At 43.5% G+C, this 23,512-nt stretch overlaps 1 protein-coding gene across 1 annotated transcript in view; it reads right to left on the bottom strand.

Moving 5' to 3' along the window:
* Positions 1 to 21,854, bottom strand: part of RIPOR1 (RHO family interacting cell polarization regulator 1) — a 234,848-nt gene extending 212,994 nt beyond the window's left edge. Inside the window, exon 1 of the mRNA XM_072117796.1 lies at positions 21,834 to 21,854. The gene's annotated coding sequence lies outside the window, so the exon portion shown is untranslated. The remainder of the gene's footprint in view (positions 1 to 21,833) is intronic.
* Between the last annotated feature and the right edge of the window lie 1,658 nt (positions 21,855 to 23,512).

Genomic DNA, 23,512 nt, shown 5'->3' on the forward strand with positions numbered 1-23,512 from the left:
CCACCTTCCAACATCTTGTCAATGATATTTTCAGAGATCTCCTGGACCAGTTTGTAGTCATATACCTAGACGATATCTTGATCTTTTCCAACTCGGTGGAAGAACATCAACGTCATGTGATGCTCATTTTAGAAAGATTAAGAAAGAATCATCTCTATATTAAGATTGAAAAATATGAAATTCATCAGAATGAGATCCAATTCCTCGGCTACATAATTTCGCCTCACGGATTACAGATGGACCCCAGCAAGATCAAAGCATTATTGACTGGCCTACTCCTAAGAACTTGAAGGACGTACAACGTTTTATAGGTTTTGCCAATTTTTATAGACGTTTTATTAAAAATTTCTCAGAAGTAATCGCCCCTATCACACAGCTGACTAAGAAAAAGAACATTTTTGCATGGTCTTTTGAAGCACAGGAATCCTTTTCTCGGTTAAAATCCAAATTTACAACAGCTCCTATATTAGTTCATCCCGATCCAGAACTTGCTTTCATCGTAGAACTAGATGCTTCAGACTGCGCCAGAGGAGCTATTCTGTGACAGCGAAGAGGAGAGAAAAGCTTATTGCACCCCTGTGCTTATTTTTCCCAACGCTTACCACCTGCTGAGAAGAATTATGATGTGGGGAACAAATTGCTAGCCATCATTGCAGCCTTTAAGGAATGGAGACATCTTCTTCAGGGAGCCTCACAGCAAATAATAGTTCTAACTGACCCCCGTAACTTGGAATTCATGAGATCTGCCAAGTGTTTGTCCTCTCGTCAAGCTCGTTGGAGTCTGTTTCTCAATCAATTTAATTTTGTGATCTTATATAGGCCTGGTTCCCGTAATGGTAAAGCTGATGCTTTGTCCAGAATATTTTCCAATGACTCTTCTACAGTTCCATCAAAGACCATCCTTCCTGAATCTAATTTTGTTGGAGTAATTCATAATAAAGACTTGCTTGAAGAAATACAAGTAGCCTATGACACCGACACTTTGTTACAAGATGTGGACTCATGGGCAACAGCTGTATGTACCAGAAACAGTAAGATTAAAGATTCTACAATTAGTCCACGATTCAAAATTAGCTGGTCACAGAGGAGTACAGAAGACACAAGAATTCTTAGCCCGTTTCTTCTGGTGGCCCAGTTATAAAGGGGATGTAAGAAAATATGTCAAGTCCTGTGATATTTGCGCCAGATGCAAGACACCACGTTCCTCACCCACAGGCTTATTACAGCCTTGGGCAGTCCCCTCTCGTCCCTGGGGTTCTATATCTATGGACTTCATTGTAGATCTACCCCCTTCTAAAGGTAAAGATACTATCCTGGTAGTAGTGTACCGGCTCACCAAAGCTGCACATTTCATTCCATTTATGGGTCTACCTTCTGCGAAACACACTGCTGATTTAGTAGTCCATAATGTGTTCCGTCTTCATGGAGTTCCTGATGAAGTTGTCTCGGATCGTGGAGTGCAATTTACATCAAAATTTTGGCGAAGTTTCTGCAAGGCACTTGATATCAGAATCAATTTATCAACCGCATTTCATCCTCAGTATAACGGGCAGACGGAACGCACAAATCAGACTCTTGAACAGTATCTCCGGGTGTTATATTTGCCACTTGCAAGATGACTGGATAGATCTGCTCCCGATTGCTGAGTTTTCCTATAATAACACTCAAAACGCTTCCACCAAACAAACTCCCTTTTTTGCAAATTTAGGCTATCATCCAAATATCCTTCCAAAATTTCCCACCATGGCAAGAGGAAAAGATTTCTATTCTACAGCAAAATTTGGAGTTATTGAAAAAAACACTAGAGACCGCCCAAGACAATTACAAGAAGACTGCAGATAAGCACGTAGACCAGCACCAGTTTTTAAGATTGGGGATAAGGTATGGCTGTCCACCAGAAATCTGAAACTTAAGGTTCCTTCATCAAAACTGGGACAGAAATTTGTCGGGCCTTATAAGATTATGGGGCTAATTAGTCTAGTTTGCCTTGCCCTTAAGTTTTCCCTCAGTTAAAATGGTGGATGTTGTCTCAACCGGGTGCCATCTTACTTCATGTTTGGTATATATTTCCTGTCCTGCTCAGTAGACATTGCTTGAGTATTGTGTTTAGCTCCTGCTTGGACAGTCCTCTTGCTTGGAACTCCTTCTCCGGATTGTTCCTCCCTTCTGCTTGCTGAACTACTGCTCCCAGATTGTTCTCCTGGCTTTTACAAGTTCTGATTACCTGGTTGTTGTAGTACTACTGTTCCCAGCCTGCTCGCTGCACCTCCTGTGTCCATCCTTGGTGCTTCCAGTGTCCTGTCTAGTCCCTGCTATTGGATTCCAGAGATATATCACCAGTATCGTAACAATGGGACATTTTGGAAAAACGGTCTGTTGCCACCAATGGCAGTATTGCCTGGTGAAGGCGGCAGGTCCGTAATGAAGTCTATAGCCACACGAGTCCACGGGCAGCTGGGTATCGGCAACAGTAGAAGACCAGCAGGTTTGAGACGTGACAGCTTATTTCGGGCACAGGAACCCACAAAGTCCCAAACAACCATGACCAGATCTGGCCACAAATAGAATTGGGAAATGAGGGCGACAGAGTGCTGCACCCCAGGGTGCCCAGCCAAACGTAAGCAATGTCTCCAGGCCAGAATTTTCCTCCGGAGAGCAGGTCGTACGTAGGTCTTGCCAGGAGGTAGTTGTTGAAGATCCACAGGAGCGCCCAGTACCAGTCAGTCAGGAAGGATGACATGCCGAGGAGGTGGTTCTTCCCCAATGACATCCGAGGCACAAAAGAGGGTGTCAGCCTTGATGTTCTTCTCAGTCAGACAGAAATGAATATGGAAATTAAAATGAGAAAAATAGTGACCAGCGGGCTTGTCGTGGATTGAGTCGCTGTGAAGTCTGGAGATAGAGAAAGTTGTTATCATAGTATCATAGTTTACACAGTTGAAAAAAGACCATCATGTTCAACCAAGGAAGGGAAGGGATTGGATGAGGAAAGTATTTAGGGGAAACAATTCTATGTAACATAACCATCAATGTCATTTAGGTGTAAAAAGGCATCTAGACCCTTCTTGAAGCTCTCTGCTGTCCCTACTGTGACAAGTGCCTGAGGCAGGCTATTCCACAGATTGACAGTTCTCATAGTAAAAAAGCCCTGTCGTCTCTGGTGATTAAATATTGATTTCTCCAGACGGAGACACCACCCTCTCGTCTTTTGATTTAATTTGAAACAATTTACCACCATATGTTTTGTATGGACCATTCATATATTTATATAAATTAATCATGCCCCCATCATAGTCATCTCTTTTCCAGACTAAAAATGTAGTTTTTTAAAATCTTTCCTTATAACTGAGACCCTCCATACCCCTTATCATTTTTGTGACTCTACGTTGAACCCTTTCCAGCTCCAGGGCATGCTTTTTATGGACCGGTGCCCAGAACTGGACAGCATATTCCAGGTGAGGGCGAACCAATGCCTTGTACAGTGGTAATATTACATCCCTATCACAAGAGTCCATACCACTTTTGATTCATGGCAAGATACTACTGGCTTTAGCTGATTGACATTGCATGCTGTTATTCAATTTATAATCTACTAGTACCCCCAGGTCCTTCTCAACAAGTGACCCTACCAGATTTACTCCCCCAAGGACATATGCCTTTGGATTATTAGCCCCCAGGTGCATAACCTTACATTTATCCACATTGAACCTAATTTGCCAAGTGGATGACCAAACACTCAGATTGTCCAAGTCACCCTGCAGCCTATGAACATCCTCCATAGACTGTATTACATTACACAGCTTGGTGCAATCTGCAAAAATACACACAGTGCTATTACTTCCTACCTATATATGATTAATAAATATATTAAATAGTAGTGGGCCAAGAACAGAACCCTGGGGTTAACCACTCATAACTGGTGACCATACCGAGTAGGAATCATTGACCACAACTCTCTGGATACGATCCTTCAGCCAGTTTTCAATGCAATTGCAAATGATTCCTGCCAAACCAATAGACCTTACTTTACCCATCAGGCGTCTATGAGGGACAGTGTCAAATGCCTTTGCAAAGTCCAAGAACACAATATCCACAGCAGCTCCTCCTTCCAGGCATCTGCTCACTTCTTCATAGAAGCAGATCAGGTTAGTCTTACAACTTCTATTCCTAATAAACCCATGCAGGCTGTCACTTATTATACCATGTGATGTCACATACGCCAGTATATAGTCTTTTACTAAATACTTCTGTCATGCACTGGGGTGCGGGAAGAGTCTCTGGGGCTAAAGTCTGTGCACTCCCTGGACCACCGCGTCGCCAGAGCCTGCCGCAGCAAGGCCATCCCACTTTGCGGCGGGCTCTGGCGAAGACCAGGATTCACCAGGTTGCTCCACGGGTGCAACTAGGCCCGCGGTGGCAGCCAAGGTAGGGACACAGGTAGGCAGGATCACATGAAGACAGGGCCATGGGAAGGCAGGGCCACGGGAAGGCAGGGCCAGGGGAAGGCCAGACCACGGGAAGGCTGAACCACGGGAAGGCAGAACCACAGGAAGGCAGGACCACGGGAAGGCAGGACCTCGGGATGGCAGGACCTCGGGATGGCAGGACCTCGGGGTGGCAGGAGCTCGGAAGGACGGCTGGCAGGATCTCGGAAGGAAGACTGGCAGGACCTCGGAAGGATGGCTGTCAGAACCGCGGAAGGATGGCTGTCAGGACCTGGGGGAGCGGGGACAGCAGCAGCAGGCACGGGTGTAGACGTGACAGTTCCCCGCCCCTTAAGGCCCCTCTTCTCTTCTTCTTCGGCCTCTTCTTCTTCCTTCGCTTCCTCCAATTCTTCTCGGTGATGGAACACATGAGGAGGAGAGCAGGAACGGTGAAGACAGAACCAACCGTGTGGCACTTGGACTTATCATGGAAAAGGCCAAGGGCAACTTGAGGACGTCTTGAACGTCTTTTGGCCACAGGCTGGAGCGACTCTTGGGAAGCCGCAGGCTGGAGCGACTCTTGGGAAGCCGCAGGCTGGAGCGACTCTTGGGAAGCTGCAGGCTGTAGCGACTCTTGGGAAGCCGCAGGCTGTAGCGACTCTTGGGCAGCATCGGGAAGCTGCGTAGGCACATGAGTGGCTTATGGGAAAGCTGGAGCAGCTCTGGGAAGCTGCAGTGACACTGAAGCGGCTTGTGGTAAAGCCGGAGTAGTTGATAATGGGGTTTATGGGTAGAATCTCATAGAATTCTTTGTCAGAGAGGATTCTTAGGGCTTCTGACAAGTAAGTATCTTTGTCTTGTAGGACTATCCCCCCGTCCTTGTCAGCGTTTCTAATGATTAGATTGGGGTTGTCCGTCAAACTTTTGAGGGCCGATCTTTCCGTGGGTTTCAGATTATGTTTGATTTTGAGATCTTTATTTATATTTCTGAACTCATTTTCAACCATGGAGAGGAAGGTTTCAATGTGGCTCCCTCTGTGATGTGTCGGGTAGAACTTGGATTTTGGTCTAAGGTTGGTAGGAATCACAGGGGGTCCCATAGAGGATGGGGGTGTAATAATGCCATCATCTGGATTTACTTTGGTGTAAGGTCCTCTCTCAGTCGGGTTCTCTGCCAAAATGTTGAAATGGCGTGTGAGTGTTAATTTCCTAACATAGGAGTGGAGGTCATTGAATAAATCTAATTCATTGAATTTAGTTGGGCAAAAGGAGAGCTCTTTCATTAGGAGGGAAGTCTCATTATGTTTCAAAATGTGAGAGGAAAGATTGAAAATCTTCATTTTTACTTCAGTTTTTTGTTCTTTTTTACTTTTTGTATCACGGTCTGTGGTTCCAGCGGGGTCGGATTTAAGCTTGCCACTCTACATCCTCTTTGACATTTTTTTCTTTTTTGGCTTTTGATGGAGCCTTGCTGAAAAAAATGATGGATAGTGTTGATTCTGATCGGGCTTTTGTCGAGTGGAATGTTGGGGGTAAGGGTTTCAGGTAAAGGGATGTAAGGAGCAGAGTTAGGAGTGATGGGGGGGTTCTAGTTCCAGGCCTGTGTGGTTGCCTGGAGAGATGGAGGTGGGAGTGTGTTCATCATGTGTGGTGAGATCTAGGAGGGGGGAGAAATTATGGAGTGTGGAATTACGCACACTCTGGAGCTATCCACACGGCACTCCAGTGTTTGGTAAGTCCAACCATCACACTCCTCAGCATGATATACTAAAAGTTATCTACCGAATAATCATTAATTCAATTAATTGTTTAGATGTCTTTATATATTTTATATCTGTGAACATTTGAATATCTATTTTCCTCCAGTAACCGTTCCCAATTTTTATGTACCCTCCTCTGCCATATGAATCATTTATTTATGAATTGTTAATTATGTATTAATCAATTATTTATTTATGGATTCTTATTGATTCTTAACTATCTTATCCTCTGCTGTATGAATTATTTATTTATTTACAGATTTCTATTGATTTTTTACCCTGTTATTATGTCTCCAATAATGTTATTTCACTTGATCCTCTATCCATGTGAAATCGCCCTAGTTTACCTGTACAGTCCCCACTTCTTTTATATCTACTTCCCTTCCCCATGATCTTCACATAGATCCCTCTGTTTGTGTTTTCTTTACCTCCCAGATTTTTAATCTTTTTACATTTATATTATATCATACTTTGTTCATTTTTTCCTTCGTCAACTAACAGAACACCCATCCACTTGAAAAAGGGGACCTCAGATCCCCGAAACGCGTTGTGTCTTTTCCGTGTACATTTTTACATCGTAATAATAAAGCAAAAATATTTTGGAAACCATTACCCGGTCTTGCTGTGCGCCATCTGCTCTTGAATCCACTGTACCCATCAAATTTGTTAGGCATCAAAAATATGGGCCCAGAGTCTACTGCCGAAAAACATGGCGGAGTGACTGGAGCAACAGGAGGAATCGTGGTAGCCTGCTGTTGGGAAACAATCATCCTTTGAAGGGTACTAGCGAGTTTGTCCAGGAGTTCTTTTTGGGCAGCAATTTCTTGTGAATGCTGGGCAATACGGCTGGGAAGGTTACCCAGTAGCTGGCGTGAGTCCTTGGCACAGTCCAGGGCATTAGCAGGATACAAGACCTTGGCGGAGGTAGGCAGGACCACGGGAAGGCAGGACCTCGGGATGGCAGGACCTCGCGATGGCAGGACCTCGGGATGGCAGGACATCGGGAGGATGGCTGGCAGGACCCCGGAAGGACGGCTGGCAGGACCCCGGAAGGACGGCTGGCAGGATCTCGGAAGATCACTGGGATACAGGACCGCCACAGGGTAACCGGACCGCCACAGGATTACAGGACCGCCACAGGATTACAGGACCCAAGGGTTTCCAGGACACTGACATTTTAGACAATCTACGCATTGTTAGAAATCACAAGGTCCAACAATGTATCACTTCTTGTGGGATGTTCTACAAGCTACACCATAAAATTATCCTGCAGAAAGTTGATAAAATGTCTCCCCTTCAATTTATATTTGGAAAGTTAAAGTCTCCCATTATCACTACCGTCACCTCCTGCGCAGCCCGCTCCATCTGATTATATATGTGACCCTCTATTTCCTCAGAGATGTTAGGGGGGTCTATAAATGATACCAAAAATAATTTTCTCAAAGCTCTCCTGGTTTTGAATTTCAACTCCTTCAACAAAGTTTCAGCCTCCACACAGTCTTCTGAGACCACTGTCTCATTCACAATCGCTTTTAAGTCTCTTCTGACATACAGGCATACACCACCTCCCCTCCTATTTGCCCTGTCTTTCCGAAAGAGTGTTAAACCTTGAATACTAACACTCTAATCCTGTGCTGTATTGAGCCATGTCTCCGCTTCACCAACAACATCTAACTGTTCCTCTAATACCAGAGCCTCAAGCTCGCCCCTTTTGCTCTTGATACTTCTGCCATTTGTGAACATACACTTTAATTTTACAGAGTTATTTATCTTATTTAAAGTAATTTTACTAGCACATATATCCGCACTATTGTTTTGTAACTTGTGGATCCCCTTATCCATTGCCTTAGTCCCCCATACACCGCCCACTTCACTACCCACCAAGATAACATGCCCCCTCTCTGACCTGTCTACCCCTTTTGTGTCTCCTTTTCCTCCTCCCCCAATCCTAGTTTAAATACTCCGCCACCACAGACCCCATTTAGGTAAATGAAAACAGCTTGTACCCCAATGAGAAGTCAGCCCAGTGCTCCAGGAACCCAAATCCCTCTGCTCTACACCTGGATCTGAGCCATGCATTTAACTCCCTGAGCTCCCGTTGTCTGCTCTGTGTAACGCATGACACAAGTAAAATTCCAGAGAATACTACCTTGGAGGTCCTTCCTTTAAGCTATGAACCTAATTCTTTAAAACTAATTTTCAAGCTCCTCCACCTACCATCTATTCTGTCATTGGTACCAACATGGACCACGACAGCTGGGTCATCCCCAGCCCCTCCCAGTAATTTATTCACCCTTTCCCGAACCCTGGCACCAGGGGAGACAGCAAAGCATTCGGTTGAGGCGGTCTTGACGACAAATTAGTCTATCCGTCTTTCTGATTATAGAGTCCCCTCCAACCACTAGCTGCCTTGGCTTACCTGCACTCCCATCTACCCTACTACTAGCTGGTCTGCTCCCCCAGCTGTTAGGGAGAGCAGGATCCGCTAGGGCTTCTGACACTGATGTCCTTACATCATTGCACATTCAGAATTGGCCTTCCAATATGATCTGTGAAGATGCAGACCCTCCAGAAAGTAACACCATCCTTCTAAGGCAAGTTTTATCGCCAATAGTTCCCGATCTCCTATGGAGTAATTCCTCACTGCAGAGGAGAAAGTCTTAGAAAAGAAACCACATGTGAGAGTTTGGCCTTTAGGACCTTTTTGGGTAAGCACTGCTCCTGCTCCTATTGAGGAGGTATCAACCTCTAGATGGAAGGGCTTTTCTGTATCTGCCCAAGTGAGTACTGGTGGCGAGGCAAAGGCACACTCTAATTTAGAGAAGGTCTCTTCAGCAGCCTGTGGCCAAAGTCGAGGGTTGGGGCCCTTTTTGGTGAGTGCCACTATGGGATATACCAGGGAGGCTGAATAGGCCTTTGGAAGGCAGGTGCCAAGTGAGGCAAACATTGAACCCGGGCTTGCGGTTGCTCGAGATGTAACTCTTCAGCGCGCTCCTTAAAAAGAATATCAATCCGAGTAGCCAGAGTGATGAGACCACTCAGAGTAGACGGCTGGTCTCATGCAGACAGCGCGTCTTTAACTTGTCCCGAAAGTCCTTTTTTGAAGGTCACAGTCAGGGATGCATCGTTCCAGCTAAGCTCCAAGGCCAGGGTAAGGAACTGAACCACATAGTCACCAACTGATGACTCCTCTTGAAGCAGGTTTAGTAGTGCAGTCTCAGCTGAAAACGCCTCTGCAAGTTCCTCAAAAATGTACCGGAATTCCACAAGGAATGCTGTGAGGGTAGTTGTGACCAGATTGTCCCTGTCCCAGAGGGTAGTAGTCCAAGCCAGGGCCTTCCCTGAGAGGAGGCTGATGATGAATGCCACCTTGGATTGTTCAGTGACAAATTGAGATGACATAAGTTCTATGTGCAGAGAGCACTGAGCGATAAAGCCCCTGAACAACTTGAGGTCCCCATCATACTCAGACGGCATGGAGAGTCTCATCCTAGGTTCAGTAGCAGGCAGGCTAACCGGAATAGCAGGAGGAGCCACAGAAGCTTGAACTTGTTGCTGAGTAGCCATCACTTGCTGCAACATGGCGGTGACCTGACCAAGCCATTCTCCCTGCGTGGCAATCTTCCTGGGACTTCTGGAGTACAACTGTGGTAAGATCAGCCAGTTTAAACAGCGGGACCTTGGCCTGATCTTACTGTCAGGCTCCAGGGGTAGTGGACCCACTGGACCACCGCAGACGATGACGTAAGCCGACACCTGGGACCAGAGTCTAAGTTTTCACCAGAGCTTGCCGTGATGCGGGTTGGACTTGCTGCGGCGTGGTACCACCAGGTCGTTCCACAGGTGCGACTTTGTCCGTGGTGGCTGCCAAGGCGAGGTACAGAAATGGAAGGCAGGTTCGTGGACGGGTACAGGCAGGAGGGCAAAACAGGCAGCAAAGGTTCAGGGTCAGTGGCAGAGGAGATGGTCAGGGCTAGCAACGGAGGAGTGTAAACGGGGACAGGTCCGGGATCACAATGGGAAATCACACTAATCGCAAAGGTCATGAGAAACAAGCTTTTTCTCGGGCTGTGAGGCACGGGTGAGCACCCGTGTCAATAAGTAAAAGCAATAATACATTAATATAATGCATCCTTAAATTCATTACACTAGAGGGAGTGGCTGAGATATATCATTGTGTCTGCGCCAGTTTTTAGTCTATGTTTTCACTAAGAAGAAGGTCTTTCGAACCTGCATATGTGTTTATGAAGTGTTTGCCCCACTTTTGTTTCGCAGTTGCACTTTTAGAAATTTGTGTACCTAAAGGGGCGTAGTAATGCTTAGTCAGAGTTTGCAACACATTTATTACTGAGCTGCGCCACAATTCTTTCGCAACAACATGAAGTAAAGTGAACCTAAAAAAAAAGCTGCAACTGTCTACACACCTTGAAAACAGACCAGATTTACTAAGAGCCTGCGCCACTAATGGATTATCTGGCACAACCTGCACAAAGGCAGTTTGCACCAATATTTTTTTATATTTTTGGGCCATTGTGTTTATACTTTGTTATAGGAGCTATTCTATAATGATGTGTGCAATGCTGAATCATGGCCACTAGAGGGAATTAAAGTACATATATCCAGAAACTTTAGAAAAGGGAATTATCAGTGTTCTCTCTGGAAGCCGAGGAGATAGGACAAAACACTATAGACATTGCAGACCTCTCCTGTCCCTGATGCAAACTGGATGTACACTTCTTAACATTAAGGTAAGTAAATCAATATCACATGCAGGGCCAGATTAAGGGTCCCAGTGCTATGGAGCACCTCATTTAGGATGGGGCCCCCCAGCTCGTTAGCCAATGCGGGGCCCCCTCCCACAACAATATAAGTAAAAAGATATCACATAGTTACAGTTTCAAAGCTCTAGAGATATTAGAAACAATGGTATCTTTAGTTTTAGATAAATTCCTACCTTTACTAAACCATTTCCAATTTTGGTCCATGAAAAACTAAAAAATACTCCCGCCATATTATTACCGAATAATGATACCACAATACTGTTACCAAATAAAAGTACCATAAGACCAAAATTCCAAACAATAGCGCTACTATTTGCAAAGGATACCTCGAAACTGACCCACAGGATTACCACAACGTGACCGGTATTACCAATAATTTACCAACTATAAATTCCATTTACTGATGATCTTTACAGCCATATTGTTATAATACAAACACCACCGAGCACAGGACAATATCACTAGTGACACCTCTGTACAAGCCCAAATAATAACATTACATCCTGATTATCACCACTACATAATGACTGGATAATACTGCAATACTACATAATAACCTACACACGCAGACCAGTATCTACCAGCATATAGTAACCATATAGTAGTAGTATCCCTCACACCACAACTGACCACACTGTGCCCCCACATATATAATATATACCCCTCACACCGCATCTGACCACACTGTGCCCCCACATATATAATATATACCCCTCACACCACATCTGACCACACTGTGCCCCCACATATATCATATATACCCCTCACACCACAACTGTACACACTGTGCCCCCACATATATCATATATACCCCTCACACCACAACTGACCACACTGTGCCCCCACATATATCATATATACCCCTCACACCACAACTGTCCACACTGTGCCCCCACATATATCATATATACCCCTCACACCACAACTGACCACACTGTGCCCCCACATATATCATATATACCCCTCACACCACAACTGTCCACACTGTATCCCCACATATATCATATATACCCCTCACACCACATCTGACCACACTGTGCCCCCACATATATCATATATACCCCTCACACCACAACTGACCACACTGTGCCCCCACATATATCATATATACCCCTCACACCACAACTGTCCACACTGTATCCCCACATATATCATATATACCCCTCACACCACAACTGACCACACTGTGCCCCCACATATATCATATATACCCCTCACACCACAACTCACCACATTGTGCCCCCACATATATAATATATACCCCTCACACCACATCTGACCACACTGTGCCCCCACATATATCATATATACCCCTCACACCACAACTGTCCACACTGTACCCCCACATATATCATATATACCCCTCACACCACAACTCACCACACTGTGCCCCCACATATATAATATATACCCCTCACACCACATCTGACCACACTCTGCCCCCACATATATCATATATACCCCTCACACCACAACTGACCACACTGTGCCCCCCACATATATCATATATACCCCTCACACCACAACTGACCACACTGTGCCCCCACATATATCATATATACCCCTCACACCACAACTGACCACACTGTGCCCCCCACATATATCATATATACCCCTCACACCACAACTGACCACACTGTACCCCACATATATCATATATACCGCTCACACCACAACTGATCACACTGTGCCCCCACATATATCATATATACCCCTCACACCACAACTGACCACACTGTGCCCCCACATATATCATATATACCCCTCACACCACAACTGACCACACTGTGCCCCCACATATATCATATATACCCCTCACACCACAACTGACCACACTGTACCCCCCACATATATCATATATACCCATCACACCACAACTGACCACACTGTGCCCCCACATATATCATATATACCCCTCACACCCACTCCAAAATATCCAATGTAAGGTGAAACAAGTAGTCTTCTTTATTCCATGTTTAAGCAAGAGTACAATAAAGTAGAGCGATGTTTTGGCTCACAGGGAGCCTTTATCAAGCTTGATAAATAAGAAAACGCTGAAAACCATAACAATAACTGATGACAATAACCCCACACCACAATGCTGGCTCACTATAGACACTAGGAATATAACAGGACATGTACAGTACAAGCTCAGAGATGTCTCACAGTAGAATGTTAGTCAGTTAATACATTACCGGTACTGCAGAAGTGGCGTCTAGTACCTCACAGGTGACTTCTACTTCTTCTACTTCAGGGCCAGAATCGACGTAACCTATGGCTAAAGAATCTTCCACCAGATGTCTTTTGCAGCGCATACCCCACACTGTTCACCTAAAAATACCACAGTTACTCACAGTATAATGTCACCTGATTAACAGAAATATGCCCCCCCCCAAATATACCCCACAATAAAACCTCTGTGTTCCCTGCATTTATTACTATACTACAGACCCTGAGTAATACTGTACCCCTAATTATATCTCACCCCCCAATTACACAATATATGGTTCCCCATGACTTCATTTATATATTGCCCCCTTTAATGAATTAATTTACCGACTTATGGCCCTTTCTAATATACTGGGGCGCCACATGAATTTTAGAGACTGGACCCTCTAATTTAATTATTTAATATACTGCCCCCCCCTATTTAGTTATTTAATATACTGCCCCCTCACCCCACCCTGTGAACTATTTTACATACTGGGCCTCACCCCCAATAAATTTCATACACTGGCTTCCTCTAAATTATTTTATATTCTGCCCCCTCCATTAATTATGCAGTATACTGGACACCCAAATGAATTTTGTACACTTTACTCTTTGGTTCAGTAAGATCACAGGGAAACTACATTTATACAGGTTTTATTGAGTTTTAATACATCTTAAAAAATTAAAACCTCATCACGAGTATAAGCCAAGTTTTTCAGCACAAAAAATGTGCTAAAACCTCAAACTCAGCTTATACTCGAGTCAATAAAAAAAAAGAAAGTCAAAACCCACCTTTCCTGCGGCAGGTGCGTTTTGACTTTCTTTTTTTGAGTGCTACAAGGGGCAGGAGCTGGCTATATTCGGGGGCAGGAGCTGGCTATATATACGGGGGCAGGAGCTGGCTATATTCAGGGGCAGGAGCTGGCTATATTCGGGGGCAGGAGCTGGCTATATACGGGGGCAGGAGGAAGGCTATATACGGGGGCAGGAGGAAGGCTATATACGGGGGCAGGAGCTGGCTATATATACGGGGGCAGGAAGAAGGCTATATACGGGGCAGGAGCTGGCTATATACGGGGCAGGAGCTGGCTATATACTGGGGCAGGAGGAAGGCTTTATAGGGGCAGGAGCTGGCTATATAAGGGCAGGAGGAAGGCTAAACGGGGGAAGGATCTGGTTATATGTACGGGCAGGAGGAAGGCTATACAATGGCAGGAGCTGGCTATATACGGAGGCAGGAGCAGGCTATATCGGGGGCAGGTGCTGGGTATATATGGGGGCTGGCTGTATACGGGGCAGGAGGAAGGCTATATCAGGTTCAGTTGCTGGCTATATAAGGGTTGGCTTATACTTGAGTGTATAAGGTACTGAGATGTGTGAGGAGTCATGAGCTGACGTCTTCATTGCTACCATTTTGAGGGCTGTGCGACATTTTGATCAGTTTTTATCACATTTTTTATGTTATGTAAAATTGTGTAAAAGTTGCGTTTCGGATATTTGGGCGCTATTTTCAGTAATGTGGTTCAACACCAGCAATAACCGTTTTTATATTTTGATAGATCAGATATTTTGAGATGCGGCGATACCTAATGTGTTTGTGATTTTTACTGTTTATTAAATTTAATATCAGTTCTAGGGAAGGGGGGGATTTATTTTTTTATACTTTTTTTTTACTACTTTTTAGAGTACTTTAACCCTAGATGGTGTTATCATTCCTACCATATACTACAATACTACTGTATATGTATTGCAGTTTATGGCATTTTTATAAAGTATTCATTACAATGAGCCACTGGTACATTGTAACGAAACTGCAAATGCCATGCAGCCTTGGGTCTGATGAAGACCCAAGGCTATTATGGCAACCGATGATAGGAATAAAGATGGTGGCGCCGCACCTCTGTGCCATACATGTAAACCTCAGAGCGTGAGGGAATTAATATTCTACCCCCCCCCCACACACACACAATTAACTATTTAATATGCTGCCCCTCCCAGAATGAACTACTTAATGCCCCCATAATAAACTATTTAATATGCTGTCCCCCATAATAACATATTTTATATGCTGGCCCCCCACAATTAACTATTTTATATGCTGCCCCCCCACAATTAACTATTTTATATGCTGCCCCCCCCACAATTAACTATTTTATATGCTGCCCCCCACCATTAATTATTTAATATGCTGCCCCCCACCCCACAATTAACTATTTTATATGCTGCCCCCCACCATTAACTATTTAATATGCTGCCCCCCCACCATTAACTATTTAATATGCTGCCCCGCCACCATTAACTATTTAATATGCTGCCCCCCCATAATAAACTATTTAATATGCTGCCCCCCCCATAATAAACTATTTAATATGCTGCTGCCCCCCACACACACAATTAACTATTTAATGTGCTACCCACGACAAATTAATTAATTTAGATATTTCTGCCCCCACCATCTTTTAATACGGTTTGATAAAAAAAAAAAACATTTTACTCACCTCAGGTCCCGTGTCTTGCTTCGTCTTGCCGCGTCCGGGAAGGAAGGGGTGCGCGGCCGCGTGGTGACGTCATCACGCGGCCGCGCATCCCAGTTCATGGAGCGATGTGCGCCGGGGTTGTCTTCGGCCACATCGCTCCAGTAATAGGGAAATGGCCGCATCGAGCACTATACAGGGACGGACAGGAGCTTCCGGTCCGGACGGACGGAGGCCCCTGCCCGACTGCCGATGGTCGAGGCCTGCCGGGGGCCACAGCAGGAGCCGGATCATTGGAGCGCCAGCCCGGGGGCCCCCAATCAATAAATTTGCATCCGGGGGCCCGGCGCTGGCGCTCCAAGAGCGCCAATGATGATCCGGCTCTGATCACATGAGTGGATGTTTTGCTTCATATTAAAATAATTATATTGAATATGTCTGATGACTAAAAAAATTAATTAAAGGAAACCTACCACTTGAAGTGGCAGGTATAAGGGGGAACTACCGAGCACCAGCTCAGGGTGAGCTGGTGCCGGAGCTTAGTTTTGTTAGTGATTTAAACCACAGCATCGCGGTTTAAAACACTTTTTAAACTTTATGGCCGAAGCTGCTTCGGCGCAGGGAGGTACGGGCTCGGCGCACCATGCGCGCGCCCGTGCACGCGGCTACATAGGAAGTGAATGAGAGCCGCGGGCACGGTTGCGCGCATGGTGCGCCGAGCGCGTACCTCCCTGCGCCGAAGAAGCTCCGGCCATAAAGTTTAAAAAGTGTTTTAAACCGCGATGCTGCGGTTTAAAACACTAACAAAACTAAGCTCCGGCAGCAGCTCACCCTGAGCTGGTGCTCGGTAGTTCCCCCTTATACCTGCCACTTCAAGTGGTAGGTTTCCTTTAAGCTAAATGTGTGTGATGCCTACTAAGCAGTATTTGACCATTTATTACTGGATGATCTCGGCTAATTCATTTAGACCACCATGATTTCCATGTGAGCTATACAATATGCACATGCCCCCCAATAGATAGGTAGCCACAGGACATGCCCCCCATAGATAGGTAGCCCCAACATAACCAGGCCAAATAGGCTTAAGAGGCCCAAAGGGTGTCACTTTTCCATATGAGAAAACTAGCACTATAAACCATACATTATAGTCAGGGGACTGGCATAGACTTTGCACTGGGGTCCAGCAACTTCAACTTATGCCACTGCCGAAGAGGCTCATTGGACTTACATCTGGAGCTCTTGGTGCCTGCTTTCTCAATGCTTTAATGAAGCTAAAACACTCTGGCTTCATAGGGCATGTTGTGTACCTACAGCACTTGTGCAGTGAAGCCAGATTGTATTACTCCGGCTTCATAATGAACGCTGTGTACCTACAGCACTTGTCCACTGTAGCCAGGTGTACTACTATGGCTTCTTCGTGCAAGATGTGTACAAACAGCACTTGTGCAGTGAAACCAGGGTGTACTAATCAAGCTTCACAAGCAGCATCAAGAGCTGTTCAATTCTGAAATATAGCCAGCATTATCCATTTAATCCAGTTGTCCCCTTCTTCATGTCTGTTCTTTATTTCATTAGTCATCTATTCCATAGTTCTGATATATTATACTTTATTATACCATTCCTTTAACCCCTTCCTCTGCCCTCTTTCGTTTTTCCGTTTTCATTTTTCACTCCCCACATTCAAAAATCTGTAACTTTTTTATTTTTCCATGTACAGAGCTGTGTGATGACTTATTTTCTGAATAACAAATTACACTTCAAAATGGTGGTATTTAATATTCCATGCCGTGTACTGGGAAGTGGGAACAAGATTCCAAATGCTGTGAAATTGGTAAAAAAACGCATTTGTGCCGTATTCTTGTGGGCTTGGATTTTACGGATTTCACTGTACGCCCCAAATAACATGTCTAATTTATTCTTTGGGTTGGTACGATTACGGGGATACCAAATTTGTATAGGTTTTATAATGTTTTCATACATTTAAAAAAATTAAAACCTCCTGTACAAAATTTTTTGGGGGGGATTTTGCCATCTTCTGGCGCTAATAACTTTTTCATACTTTGGTTTATGGAGCTGTGGGTGGTGTCGTTTTTTGCAGATTTTGATGACGTTTGCAATGTTATCATTTTTAGGACTGTATGACCTTTTGATCACTTTTTATAGAATTTTTAATTTTTTTTTAAATGTCAAAAAAGTGCCATTTTGACTTTCCGTTTACGGGGTTAAACGCAGTGAAAAACCGTTATCATATTTTGATAGATCGGGCATGTTCGGAAGCGGCAATACCTAATGTGTTTATGATTTTTACTGTTTATTTATATTTATATCCGTTCTAGGGAAAGGGGGGTAATTTGAATTTTTAGGTATTTTTGTTTAACTTTTTTTTTTTTTCCTTTTTTTTAATTTTTATTTATACTATTTTTCAGACTCCCAAGCTTACTTTAACCCTAGGTTGTCTGATCGATCCTATCATATACTGCCATACTACATGGCAGTATATTGGGATTTTCCTCTTCATTCATTACAATGTGCTATCAGCACGTTGAAATTAAGGGGTTAAAACGAAATAGCCTCGGGTCTTCGGAAGACCCAAGGCTACCATGGAGACGTATCGCCGCTCCCCGATGACGCCACGGGGAGCGACGATCCTAGGCAAGATGGCAGCGCATGGGCAGCTTTGCCGGCAGCGTTTGCTGTGATAACACCCACAATCGCACCAAAGACTTACCGGTTATGGAGAGGGCTCAGCCCGTGAGCCCTCTCCATGCAGCGGGACCCGGTGCATGGGTGGTTGTGAACCAGTTAATAACAATAAAGGGGCCATCGTTTCTCTGTCCTAACATAAAGATGATTTGAATACTATCTTATCTCTATGAGTATCTTAGTATCTACGGATAGTAACTATATTGTATCGGTATTCTTTTCTGGGTATTATAGCGCACTAAAAATTAGTATAGGTGCAACCCTAGCTGGCACACGTGCATTTCAACTATGTGTCCTAGGGACACAGACTGAGCTGTAAGCCCCTACAAATCCAAGAGTCCCAGAGCACCCACTCCCCCTGCCCCCATGGTAGCTATACCTCTGCCAAGTACATAGGTAGTCACCAGTAGATAGGTAGTCACAAAAAAAGAGACTTACAGCTTGATTTATTTTTTGAACCTTCTCTTGTGGTAAAAAGGAACTCTGTTTTATTGAATCTAACCTTACACCTAGGAACTTTTTTGTCCTATATGGGGTTAGGTCCCAGTTCCCAGTTAATATTCCACCACCCTAAATCCTGGAGAAGTTCTGACTCTGTTTTGGCAATTAAGAGTAGATCGTCTAAATATGGTACTATCACGATATCTCTCATCCTTAAGTGGGCTACTATGTTTACCATTACTTTGTGTGTATATACATGGGGCTGATGAGATTCTAAATGGTAGTGCCCTTTTGTGGGGGTATTTGGAGAAATTCTATCTTGTAACCAGATTGAATGATCTGAAGTATCCAAGGATTTAGGGAGATTTCCTCCCATTTGGTTACAAAGTACGAAAGTCCCCCCCCCCCCAACTGTAAGTCATTGTTTTTTCTGTCTATGGTCGGGGTTAAAGAGGTAACTGCGACTTGCCCCCCTTTGGCATAGCTCCATCTACCTGTCTTGCCTTTGCCCCTAAATGGTGTTCATTTTACCTGGAAGTACGAAAGGTAAAGGATGGCATTTTAGGGGGCGGTTTATTGACTGGAAACCCTTTTTTTTTCTATCTGCAGCCTTTTCGAGTATAAAATCCAGTTCGCTACAAAAACAAAATCTCCCTGAAAAGGAATGCCACAAAGCATAGTCTTGGATTTAACATTATAACATACAGGGGCTGGCTATATACTACTGGGAGCTGACTATATACTACTGGATGTTTGCTGGCTATATACTGGAAAGCTGAAACCAATGCATTTTCCACTTCTGTATTCTGCCTTCAGCTAATGGACTAAAAGGTGTCTTACTTCAAACAGTCCTATCCACTGGACCATGGTACTTATAAACCAAAGTACAAGTGGAACACTTTCTTGAAGGGTATATATGTGCAAAGAGGATGTTTATAGCATATGGTAGCCGTGAAGAAGTTAAATAATGTAACTGTTTATTAGACTAGAGGTAATAATTTTGTGGTACCATGCTACATGCTGGACCTCTCCCGTGCAATGTATAAATTTCACCCTAGGATTGATCATAGTGGATGAGCGATAATGACCATTTCTTGTTACTTGTTTCTTGTTACTCAGAGACACTTCTTGCATAATGGAACAAGGTTTCAGTTTGGTTTGTTAGATTTTTATGTATGTTGCTATTTGTTGATGTATTAAATTTCTTGGCTATTATTTATTTATTATTTGCCACCGTATATAAATTCTTAACATCTGCCATTGGTGCAAGCCAATAATGCAATGATGAAATAGTATGTCATGGCTTAACAGTGACATCACACATAGTGTATTATTATTATTTAACCAATCTGGGTTGTCATTGGATAATTGGTTGTGTGTTTAGAAGGCAGAAATAAATCATTGTATACTATTGATGTACTGCAAGCAAGATAGTTTTTCCATTAAAAGAAATTAAAAATGAAGGCCCAGATTATGGAGGCAATGCACATTTTATGAGAAATGAAGGGACAGTGATCTGCACAAGGTTATGTAAACTCAAAACATGGAAACATTGTTTCCTGTTTTTCTACATCCTCACTTAACAGCAATAACTTTATCAGCATGGAGTAAAACGGAAAAAAAAAATCACTAGTTCACTGGAGATGGAAATGTGTACAGAACCATTTCTCTGACCTTTCTACACAAACAACTATTTATTTATACGGTTTGAAGTTGATAAATACATACATGTGAGAATATTTCATAATTATGGGAATAGTACGTAACATTGATACCTCATTTTTGGCACATGTTCAGCACGTACACCAGTAAAACCTGTGACTTACTTGAATCAGACTCGCATTGTTAGCTTGCCTGAATGTCCGACCCAAACGCCCAGAAACTGGGAATGAACCTAGAGTGTTCGGGCTGGTAATTTGCATCGGACTTGCTCGTAGGTAATAGGACATTCTGCCTCTATTAGTTCAACATACATTGGGACACATTTACTAAGGGCTTTGCTAAAGTTTTCTGTTGGACTTTTCATATTCTTTCTAGTGCAAACTGCTTGCACAGGTATTTAAGAAGTGTCTGCACCACAACTGTGCCGCATGCAACCGTTTTTTAGCGCAGCTGCACTAGGCACCGCTCAACACAAATTAGGGGGCGTTCCAGTGCTCAGTTGGACTGTACGCCAGATTTATCATGCAAAGTCTGTTGCACGCCCTATTTAAAGGTGCACCACAAAAAAGTTGGTAAATTCTGTCGGGCCAGTGAATGGATGCGACAGATTCACGATTCCTGGCGCACGTTCTTAATGAATCTAGTGCCCTGCATTATACACAGGCAGAACACTATTAGTGAAGTTTGCACTAATCTTAGTCTTCCTTCCAGTAGGAAACAATGAATAAAAAAATCCTCCAGTCCTTATTTATCTGCTGTAGGCTACCTCAAAAGGACTTTCTGAAACACTGCTCATTGGAAGAGAAAATTTTAGCCTAACATGATACAGATAAACCTTTTTTTTTGTAGTGAAATACATTTCAAAGTTTACTATTTTTACCTGCGCTATTCATTGCTTACAAGAGTTAGTCATGCGTTCAGTCACCCAGTTTGTATACAGGGTGATGGTAGTGCACAATACAAATTATATTTTAGTGGAAAAAAGGTTCAGGTTGCAGCACAATTCATACATTATTTTCTTAAATAATCCAACATCACAACCTTATTACTAAGGTATAAACATCCCACACTGACCATAAGAAGTAAAATGTATCAAGTTATTCATGTCAGGACATCACTAAAAGCATATGGTCCTTAGAACGTCTTATAATTTGTCATGTTCAAATGGGATTTATAGAATTTTCATTTTTTAACAAAAGTAGGCCAATATGCATTTAACATTACTATATCAAACAACTGTTGTTAATGTTTTGAGTATCTTCAAAAATTTTTTGCATTCACAGAATTGAAAACGGTCTTATAAACGTAAGAGTTAACTGTAACATAACAGGAATTGATCCAGCATAGAAAATAGTATTTAAAAAGATGTAAACTAACCTTAAAATTTTCTGGTTTAATTCAGGATGGTGAGATTACAGTGTCAGAATTCCTTCCTTTCTGAGGTTTGTTTTAGAACCTACTGTTTCATCCTTGTTTTTCTCTCCGGACACTGCTGCTGACCTGCCTTCCATTAACAACGCCCAGAGACAGCTCTTTTATCTCACTGGTGTGGGAGATGTAGTAAAGCGGATTTTGTAAGGTTTTTTTTAATTACTGCATAAATACTCAGTAAAGTTTATACTAGAAGGATTCCAAAGGGGAATTGGTGGATTACAATACAAAAACTTCTAACTTTGAGTTACCGTATATACTCGAGTATAAACAGACCTGAGTATAAGCCGAGACCCCTAATTTTACCACCAAAAACTGGGGAAAACTACTGACTCGAGTATAAGCCGAGGGTGGGAAATGCATTGGTCAAACCCCCCCAGTAGTATACAACCTGCCAGCCCCCAGTAGTATACAGCCTGCCAGCCCCCATGTAGTATTTAGCAGCACCTAGTAGTATACAGCAGCCCCTAGTAGTATACAGCGGTCCCCAAGTAGTATACAGCAGCCCCTAGTAGTATACAGCAGCCCCTAGTAGTATACAGCAGCCCCAAGTAGTATACAGCAGCCCCTAGTAGTATACAGTAGCCCCTAGTAGTATACAGCAGCCCCTAGTAGTATACAGCAGCCCCTAGTAGTATACAGCAAGCCCCTAGTAGTATACAGCCGCCCCTAGTAGTATACAGCAGCCCCTAGTAGTATACAGCAGCCCCTAGTAGTATACTGCCAGCCTGCCAGAAAATCCCTTTCAGGAGCAGCCAGACACTTTATTGAACGCCATAACGGTGAAATATCATCTTTAGAAACTTTTATCATAGAACAGGTCCATCTCCCTAAACGTGGAGGTGATAGACACAAAATTCTGGTAGATCGTGAAGCCTATTGGACACTGGTTCTCAATACCAGTTATCCGAGGGGCATGAACTATAGGAGAGAGCTCATGTATCACTATTAATTCCATATTTTTTCTACGCTTAATACATTGTTAAATATGACAGGGAAATATAAAATATGCACATACATTTACTTTGTTGCGGCAACGTCACAATTGAAAAAATCTATTATACCTGCACTTTGCATTATATCTTGTCCTTCTTACAGCTAGATGTATTTGTTATTAATGTCTCCTTGTGTTTTCCCCCGTTTGGTTTGTTCGTCCAGGCTCTCCGCAGTGAAGTTGTTTTCCGTTGCATTGTTGTCACTGGTTGACATAGCAACATAGCAGGACACTTCCGGTGGGAGTGCCTGGCAGACACTTCCGGGGGATTGCGGGTTGAACGGGACTAGAAGTAAGTTTTTAAGCCTGATCTGCCTTTTTTTTTTTTTTTTCTTTCTGGAATATGTCAGTATCTATATAGTACTTCCATTTCAAAAATACTAACAACAATAGTCGGTATCTCATTGTTAGTGGCAGTATTTGTGTTTGTTTTTATCATTTGTATTTTAGGATTAAGACTCCACCTCTCTCCTTTTTGAGACGCATGACTGGGCGTGGTAGTAGTTGGGTGTCAAGAGTATATATCCATGTTTCATTAGTTCAAACACCAACCATGAGTAAGGACGTGTGGCACGTCTGAAACGCGCAGGTTATTCTGCCCTACAATTTTCTTTGTTGGTACGTCCATGTC

This window comes from Engystomops pustulosus, chromosome 7 (assembly GCF_040894005.1).
Source record: "Engystomops pustulosus chromosome 7, aEngPut4.maternal, whole genome shotgun sequence".
Classification (NCBI taxonomy): domain Eukaryota; kingdom Metazoa; phylum Chordata; class Amphibia; order Anura; family Leptodactylidae; genus Engystomops; species Engystomops pustulosus.